General features: G+C 35.2%; 1 long non-coding RNA gene across 2 annotated transcripts; it reads right to left on the minus strand.

Annotated features, from left to right (window-relative positions):
* Positions 1–578: 578 nt before the first annotated feature.
* On the minus strand, positions 579–1,611 carry LOC138122242 (uncharacterized). Of its 2 annotated transcripts, XR_011156395.1 has the most exons (3): positions 1,156–1,611; positions 782–1,087; positions 579–723 (listed from the first exon to the last, which is right to left on the minus strand). It is a non-coding gene; the product is annotated as an uncharacterized lncRNA (long non-coding RNA). The 2 variants fall into 2 exon arrangements; XR_011156394.1 differs by having other exon boundaries at positions 782–1,611.
* Positions 1,612–10,126: the final 8,515 nt, after the last annotated feature.

Genomic DNA, 10,126 nt, shown 5'->3' on the forward strand with positions numbered 1-10,126 from the left:
GCGGCTTTAAGATACTGCGTTAAGAGGAATTTATTAAATCCAAACGCAGTAACGACAGCCTGGTTTTGCGAAACCATATTTAGATGGTTTAAATTAGTGACTAGCCGCAGTAGATCTCTAGCACTGAGCACTAAGATTAGTGAAAAGTATATGGATGCCATCAATTTCTTAAAAGATGTGATAAAACTGTTTGAACAGTTGAAAATTGGAACACAAAAAATTTGGAAACCGGTTCAAACAGGGGTTCTTTTGGCCACCACCAATGCAATAGAACTTGCAGATCTTTATTTAAAAGAAAAAAATTTCCATTATGTTTGTTTAGGCCGTTTTACCCAAGATGCTCTAGAAAACTTATTTTCCAACATCAGATATATAAATCCTGTCCCGAGTCCAAATTTTTTTAAAATGGCCATTAGAATAATTTCAGTGGCACAATTTTTTAAACCTAACAATCGTGGAAATTATGAAATAGATGACTCAGAGTATTTTGCGAATTTTTTAAACACAACACTCATTGACGAAATTGAAATCGACACTTCTTCACTCAATGAAGATTTTGTTGAAGATTTAAACATTGATGAAATACAAAGTTTGTATTATTTAACTGGCAGAACAATACATCAAATTATCAAGAATAGTCATCTGACTTGCAAGGTATGTTTAGAGGCAATCCAAACCAGTCCAAAGGATCCCTCGATAACTCAGTATAAGCAGTTGACTGAACTGAAAGCATTTTCAGATAAATTAATCTACCCTTCAAAATACTTTAAATTAACCTTACCTAATAATTTATTTTTTCCTCTCTGTTTTTGTAGAAATGTGTTCAAATTAGTTGAAAGTGCAGAAGTCTATTTCCAGAAGTATCAAAGTTGCTTAATAAATGGAGAAACCAAACTGAAATTTATATCCAGAAGCTTTTTGAGAACAACAACTGATAGCTTGCCCAAGTGTCACCACTTAAAAGAAGCTATTGTTAATTTATTTTTCAAATCCAAAATTTATTTCCTTCTGAGATCTGTCAACAAAAATTATCACAAAGACAATGATCCCATCAAGTGTGACAGCAAAAGCATTGGCATGCGAAGAGCTGTAACAAATATTTATTAATCCTTTACAACCTAACCTTTATTATTGACAATGAATTTCAATACTTACCTGTGTACTTTCTCCTGAACGACAAAAATTTTAGTAGTTGCCCAACACATTAACACTAAGTCAAACAAAAATTATCAATTATAACAATTATAATATAAGATTTTCCAGTCTGTTTTTCCTGCAGAGAATAATCCATTTGCAGGAAACTTATAGTATTAACAATTTCCAGTTTGCATAATAATATTATAAAAGAATAAAGTGTGAGGTTATTACTAATACTAACATTTGATACTAATGACAATGACAGTTGAACAACTGTGAAAAATTCAAGCTCCCTAAAAAATACTCTTCATCTCTTTCTATGTAAGTTAATCTGTTTCACACGATACAAACAACCCTTGAAATTGTGTATACTTCTAGCTTTGTCACACTCACGGGATTTATTGATAATGTCCTCTCTTTTAATTTCGAGGCGAAAAATTGTGGAGCGGAATGGCGCTACCTTCTAGATATAGTACCTTAGGAACACACGATAGCAAGTGCTACTGTCCAAATACTATAAAAATATGTCCAATAACTATATGTATTTTTCTACGATCGTGTAAAAAGTAGGCACGACTGGGCACATAGTAGTTTATTTAACGAGTTCGTGCGTAAATTGGGCCTTTTTTTGGCACGAGTGGGCCATTTTAAAACGCGAGTGAAACGAGTGTTTTAAAGGTCCACGAGTGCCAAAAAAGGCCCAATTTACACAAGAACGAGTTGAATACAACGTTTTTTTGTTCGACGAGCCCCTTAAAGGCTCCAAATTGCTTAAAATCTTTAAAATTAGCTTGACGTTTCGTTTTGACAGGTTGTGACATTTATCAAAAGCCGTTCACACAGGAGAAAATTCTCAAATTCTGACAGTGTCGAACAAAAAAACTTTTAGTACACGCTTTTATGGCACAGAACTGTCTGAATACAATAATATAATTTGTTGGAAACATTGTTTAGAAGTAGGTTGCTATACGACGTCGTTCTCAAACGACTTTGGTTATTCGTAAACAGTGTCCGGACGAAATAGTACCGGACAAGTCGACCAGTACAACTTTGCGTAATCCGTCGCTCACACATAAACACGATTCAGCTGGTTCCCTGTTATTGAAAACGAACCAGCTGAATCGTGCTTATATGTGAGTGGGGTATTACGCAAAGTTGTACTGGTCGACTTGTCCGGTACTATTTCGCCCAGACACTGTTCATAAAGTATGGAATCAGTAATAATTATTTTATACAAATTTATGTTGAAACCGCAGCGATTGTAGATAAAATGTTGTAAGACATACGTGTAAAAACTTCCTTTTTCGAATTTGCGTCTCTAATAGGTGTATTGTATTCAATTTGGAGTCGTTTATGGCTATCTCTTAAAGCACTCATGGTTTAATAGATCTCTAGGATAATTTTGTTTTTAAAAATTGCTACCTATCTCTGGCATAACTATCAATATGGCCGTCACATATCAATTTCAACATTATTGTTAACTAAAGTTCTTAATTTTTAAAGATCTTATTATGTACGTTTGTTAAGAAGTGCTTCAATTCAAGAAATCTTATGCATACTTAATTGAAAAACTTTGTTGCATAGACATTTTTACTTCGATAGGTTTTACGAATTACGATTCGTGTTTACATATTTGCTGTGTGAATAAAATTTTTATTAATATTTCAGTGTATTATTATTGTCATTTACACCCGAAGAGGGGTACTTTTTGGTTTTCTGTGTAACATCTGTTGCAGATGTAGTTGCATCCGTTACCTTGAATTTGATTTGTTTTAATAAGAAAATGGGTGTGACGTTGTGAGGTTGTATCATTTTATTACCTACTTGTGTTGAGAGCAAAAAAATACTACAAAAGTGAACGAACAAATGCTTATAATTCCTAGAAAAAAATGAAAACATGCTTTTAATTATTTTTGTGAGCTGAAAAATTGTATACATTAATTGTCACACTTGCTGAATCATGGGCATGTACGTTGAGACTTGGCACATTATTATTGCTGTTATCAACCGTAATTGTTTCGTTATTTCTATAATTAAGTTCCATTGGTGGATCTGGATCAGTGGAGCAGCCAGCGAGATTTACAGTGGGTGGGGCGCTAAGCATTTGTGCCACATCTATTTTATTTTTCAGGGATGCATGCACATAACTTTCAACTACTGTACTCGATTTCCAGCCCCCATGGCATGTAATTGTTAACAAACTTCTCCCATGATTTGCAAGATGTGTTGCACTTGACCTGCGGAAACAGTGGCCAGTGTAGAGCTCAGGAAACTAGCTATCTCTTTGGATATTTTCCCCATTGTATGTATTAATGCCAGTGGGGCTATTTACACAATTCCCCTGTCGAAACGTCAAGAAAAAACGCCTATGGCCTTATTTTTTTGTAAGGAAAATCCATCGTTCATCTGTAATTGCAAACAGCCTGGGTAAATAGTTTTTAGTCCTTGCTATTGAGACAGTTATTAAATCTTGTTTAACTCTATATCATCTATTGTGATATTAACCAACTCTTCGTGTCTGCATGCGCCATTGTATCCCATAATTAAGATTACCTAAACTAAATAACATTGTTTGATAATATCTATTCACTTTGATTGTGACCACAACGAAAAACATAGTAGGCGCTGTTTAGCTGTGTGCTGCATACGTTTTACACTAAATATTTGTGTGGTGTGAACATGATGTGAAAATGTCAGAATTGTCAAAACTTGACCATGGTAGTAAAGCAATGATTTTAATGTATTGATCAATATTAATAACGGAAATCAATATTTGAAGTAGGAGAAACTAAAAATGTCTGTCTGATTCTGTGATCACGTCTGCTGAAAAGTGGGGTTATATCCAGATACAGATTATTTAACGTAAAAACTTCGAAATCACCTCATGCAATCCTGGATATTAATGAAGAACGAAGGAAATGGTCATTTGGCAGTAAGACAAACGCGAAAAATGCCTGGGGATTACCTACTAAAGGTAATCACTAATCAGAACTTTCAATTAGCATTGATTAATACAAATATTTTCAGATAAAAACTAATCAGACAGAAAGTTCAAAAAAATGATTTAAAGGGGATGAAAAGGCAGAAGGTATCAAACTACAACACTTACTAGCCAAAATGTACAACAAAAAAGCACAAATAGAGTTAACTTTATTTGTTATGTTCGTCTTTGTGAGTTGTTTTCCCGTTGGCTTCAACAAGTCAATATGAACCGTTTGGTCCCAACTTTGAGAAGACGACGTGGCATTTTCTCTTTGAATTCTAAAATTTTGTACCAAAACTCAATTTTATAGATATGCGCACAGTGTACGTCGAAAAACGTTTGCGCAAGTCGTTCTCCGTTCTGTCTTCTGTGAGCGTGACGTTTCTGTCAAAATGGCGCCTCCGAGAGTTGCCAACTGCGACTGGATTTAGTGTTATCTAAAATTCCCTATCAATAACCTAGCAACTGAAAAGTTCCTAGGGAGTGGTCACAATCAAAATGAATAGATTATACAGTTATAAATACAAATATGAAGATTACACACTTTCATCGCTAGATACTTTTCATCTTCCGCTTCACGAATATATGTATATACAGGGTGGTCCCGATATAACCTGCCAGAAGAAATCCAGTAATAGGTGATGATGAGTAGAACTCATACACAAAAAATGTTTCTAATAAAAGTCTTTTCGTTTTCGAGATAAAAATAATTGAAAATTTGGTCAAAATTTGCTGTACGCTAATGAGTTAATCGGGTTTAAGAAGGTAATTCTGGTTGCTTGGCTGCAATTGCTTTAGCAACGGTACCTATGACACCTATGACATTTGTCAAGTTTTATTTTAAATTTGCGAATCCTTCAAAAAGTTATGAAATTCTATGAAATTCACAAAACAAGAATACGCCGATTTACATTTACTCTATGGCGACACACGTGGTAATTCAAGACCGGCAAGGCGACCATACGGCGAGCGTTTTCCTGAAGGAGTCCTTCCGTCCCGTTGTACTTTTGTGGAGCTACATCTGCATTTATGTGAGGTTGGTTCTGACTGATTCCAATACGATGGCGTCCCCGATCCTCCATTTAACCCCTCTGGATTTTAATTTTTGGGGCCACACGAAAGATTTGGTGTAGGAAGTTGAAATAAATACAGAAGACCAACTTCGGGAACGCATAGGAGACCCTGCGAACCAGATTCGTAAAAACCCAGAAATGCTGAATTCTGTTTATGAAAATTGGTACCGGCATACTCAAATGTTCTTAAATGCCAACGGAAGGAACACAGAACATTTATTATAAAATAATTTTTCTAGTCTAGTTTACCTTTCATTAGTTAGTAGATATGCTCAGTTAGAGTTGAAAGTACGAATATGTAAAGTGTAAATAAATTTATTCAATACATTATTTTGGCTATTTAACCACAATTAAGACGATACTCTTATTACACAGTTCTTCCACAATTTTGCACACACTACCTCTACATTTATTTACACATTGAGGAACACCACTTTATTTATTACTCATTCATCTCAGTGTACAAAATCAGCTTTTGTATCTAAATAAGCTGGTGAATTAACGCACACAGTGTACAGCGTTTTCAATAAATGTCATTAATTTGATTTAGTTTGTCAGATTTGAGATTTGTCATAAACGATTCAGGTACCTATGTTGCTTAGATACTGTCATCCTTACAAACACCAACAATTAATTCCTGAGTAGGTACGTATTTTTGTGGTCAGCAGCGTCGAATGGGTGTGGACAGGGATTAATTTATCCCCATTGTTTTGGACCTAATGAAAATGGGTTTTTTGGACTTGTTAGATCCTTCTAATGACCCAGAATTTTTTTGGCAGGTTATATCGGGACCACCCTGTATATATCTGTCTCTTCTAGAATTTTAAATTTTTTTAGGTTGTAACCCTTTATAAGAAAGATATCGATCGTCAAACAAGTTCGCAGCATTGAGTAAACTGTCCAAAGTGTTGATGGTTTGTATTTTTGGCGCTGTACCTCAAAGTACGCCAAAAGGACATTTTGTGTGCAACCGTACGCGAAATGAGCACTTCGCGTGCCTAGAGTAGGCCGCGAAATTGAATTTCGCAGCCGTTGCCTTGACGACGGCCCTAAAAGTAAGCATGTGTGATTCAATATAATCGCTGTGACCAAAAATTTCAGTTGGCAATTCGTGAGATGTCAGTTAACACATGTCGGTCTTAAAAGTTAAGTTAGTGATTTTGAAAACGTTGAAATCTTGATTTTAATAAAGGAGAGTGACCTGTCGCCCTGTCGGTTGTAAAAGAATTTCCTCACCTTTTCAACAGTGTTCTGTTCTCTGGTGAGGATTGAGGACCACGTGCACCCCGATTGTTTACAGAGAGGTAGAGATGGGCTTATCGAAAAAAAAACATCGATGTTTACATACATCGAGGATCGAATAAAATATCGATGCATCGAGAAGAAACATCGATGGTTTAATCACATCGATGTTTTTTAAAAATGAGGTAAATAAACAAGAACCACAGGAAAATGTTTGAAATGTAAACGTTTATGTAAATACAAAAATTTAAACAAAATAACAAAAATGTAAACAATAGTATATTGTGCAATAAGTGCGGGAATTTGCTATTGCCCACGAGAGCAGAAGTTGGGCGCACGAACGCTTAACAAAAATGTCCCAGTGGATATTAAATTTTGATGTAAGCTTTCTTTGCCGTAAGATGATGATGTACCAGCTTGAACACTATTGGATTTTTGCTTCTTCTCGAATGTTAGGTCTTCAAAATCATTTGTATCCATGGGCTTTTCCGGATTAGGAGATTCTATTGAAACATCCATGAGTTCGATAGATTTCACGTTTAAATTGTTAGAAAACGTGGTCAGTTTCAACTCCTTGTGAAAATGTTCATATCCATATAATCGTATTAAAACTTCTGGTCCTCTTTCCCAGGTAATTTTTGTGATATTCATAATACCTGGTATGGCATCCAAAGTTTTCGGGACGATGTTTTTTGCCCTAGTGATGTCATCATCAGGGATCACTTTTACTTGGATGACAGACTCTGTGAACAAATTGGCAAAGTCCAAAGCTGTTTTAATGTCTTTTCCCATTAACACATGACTGTCGGCAGTCTTTTTAAGATGGCCATCTACGCCATCCATGGGTCCTTTTCCATGCCCAGGTTCACTGAATATCCAGGTGGCTTTTATTATTTGTTTGAATTCATTAATCAATGTTTGTAGCCAAAAATTTATATTCGTGCGGTTGCGGTATTTTGATGTTGGCCCGTCGGAGTAGATATGGAGGGTGTCAACATCTTTGTTTTCCAAAATTGTTGTCAAGATAGGTCTCATATGAACCCACACTGCATGGGCTTGGTGATCCAAATTGTCACTCACTGTAGCAAAAGATCTTGATTGCAAAGAATTGTCAATGGTTCGTGAATAATATACACCTGTATGAATAGATAACTGATTTTTAGCAAAATGCGTAGATTGAATTTCTTTGGCGTACTTAGTGGTGTAGTTTTCTGAGAAGTCTATCTGTATCATAATCTCTTTTTCTGTTAGGTTTTGTTTCAACTCTTTTTTCAGTTTGTTGTAACTATGAATTCCATAGAGATGTTTTTACATAACTGGAATATCTTCAGCTACTGCCATTTTTAATTCTTTGACTCTACTCGAAATAGCAACCTTTTTTGTGATTTTAAATGTCTTGTTTTCACCTTTTATAATTTTGTCTTCATTAACAGACTTCCATTGAAAATATGTCAAAGAATCTGTATTATCACCCGGCTCCAGTGTCGGATTTTTGCATTTTTCACACAAGCCATTCATCATACAGTCATAAGAAGTTACGTCGCAACGGTAATCCTCAATCAATTTTTTGTATGCTCCCGTGATTAAGCTGTTGTAAGCTTTGCAATTTACTGAGTTTTAATTCGAAATTTTCATGTTTGACACACAAACAAGTTTCTCGATCTTTTAATTTTGGAGCTACCACCCAAAACGGCCTTGCTCTGAGTACTGTCCCATAAGATAAATTAACCCCAGTTTCTTCGACGAATTTCGATGTCAATGCTTTAATTGTGAATAAAAGGATGCGCTTTTGTTTTTTAATACCATTTTTTTTTACAAAATCTCTTTTACCAGGGCACATTCTACTGACATCATTCATCTCTTTCGAAGAAATCTATGACTCTTCGACGAACTTCTGGTTTGAAAAGAATCTCGCGAACTTTGGTATCAGACTTCAGAATCGATTTATTGTTTCTCTCCTTTGGTAAAAACTTCTTAGCCATGTGTAGCAATTTGTATTTCCTCAAGGTATTCCCACTGACACATTTTTGAAACACTTCTCTCGCTTTGCAATTTTTTTGTAAAATATCAGTCTTTTCTTGTAATTGCGTGGTCAATACTTCGCTAAACAAAAGGTTTTTGCGTACTTCCGAAGGTATGTGAATGTCTTTTATTAAAGCATCAACTTTGCTCTAAGGAGTTGTAGGTACAGATTCTCTCTTTTTGTTTCTTCTTTGAAATTTTTTCTTTAAAGACTCAATTTTACGTTTCATTTGAACTATAATTTCTTTCTGTTTTTTTATTTTACGATATGCTTTGGCTCTATCTTTCCGTAGTATCTTTCTTCCTACTTGTCTTCTCAATGAAGAGGTTGAGGCTGAATCCTCATCCAAATGTGGCGACGTATTGTCTGCTATATTTGCTAATGCCTTTTTCTTTTACCTGTATTTTTGTGATGCTTTTTTCCCATCTTTTCTCTGCTTTCGCTTTTCCTGCTCTGTCATCTGAGCAACGGGCTTCACTTTCTTTTCTGCTTTTTTCTTCTGATAGTATGTTCTGTCCTAATCCCTTTTAATCTCTCTTTATTCAGCAGTCATCTTATCTAAAAACTTCCTTTTTCTAGCATTAGCATTTTTTCTTTGGCACAAATAAGCCGAACTATCTTTTTTCAATATCTTTTTTTGGTTTTCTCAGCCTCGTGGGACTCCATATTGCTATGATAAAAACAACAAGTGTAATATCTTGTTGAAAATTGTGTAAACACAACATAAACCGTAAATTTATTGAGAAATTGCAATAGCAGATATCACTCCGGGAACGAAACAGTCATCCCGGGAACATCATCATCATTTTTAGAACGTGTCATCATGTCCGGGAACGTTCCCAAAATGCCCGTTCACGAAATGACGTTTTCAAATAAACGCTGGGTTTTATTGACCACAGCCATTTTGGACGCAGTCTGACATGGTTAGTGTAAAATATTTGAGGTTATTTTTATAATATTGCAGTCTAAAAGGTTTTTGTTCACTATTCCAAACATATAAACGCATTCCCGGAATGATGAACTATTGATGTACGCTCTGTAAATAATGAATTGAAAGATACTTACTACTTAATTATAATTAATTTGGCGAAAAACACTTATGACAGCTGGTTTAATATCGTCTCCTACCACAAACTGCGGCTAGCACCTAAAGGCTGTGTTCATTATAAATTCTTTTCAGCTAGTTACAACTGCGTTCACTGAAATGATGCATACTTTGTCGGACAAAATATTTATTATTATTATTATTATTATTATTATTAATATTATTATTACACCACCCAACAGACATGTAGTCCAATTAGAGGGTAGGAAAAACCAAAATCAGTATATTAATCTGTATTGAAGCACATCCCCTTTATGTCTCTAATAGTGCAGTTGAAAATATCGAGGGAAGGTAACTTTTTAGAATTATGAGATTATGACACATCATGAAGAGCGGAGAAAATTTTTGCGTATTAATGCGAGGAGTATCCATATAAAAAGTCAACTGATTTCTGGATGCCAGCCTAGGTACATGAAAATTAATTTTACCCAGCAGTTCAGGACAGTCGAAGACGTTGTTAATTAGTCGATGTAAAAAAATAAGGGAATGGCAAACGCGGCGATGCAAAAGACTGTCTACATTCCAACGACGTAACAGGTCATGTTGTGGATGGCCGTTCTCTG

The sequence above is a fragment of the Tenebrio molitor genome, chromosome 1 (assembly GCF_963966145.1).
Source record: "Tenebrio molitor chromosome 1, icTenMoli1.1, whole genome shotgun sequence".
Lineage (NCBI taxonomy): Eukaryota > Metazoa > Arthropoda > Insecta > Coleoptera > Tenebrionidae > Tenebrio > Tenebrio molitor.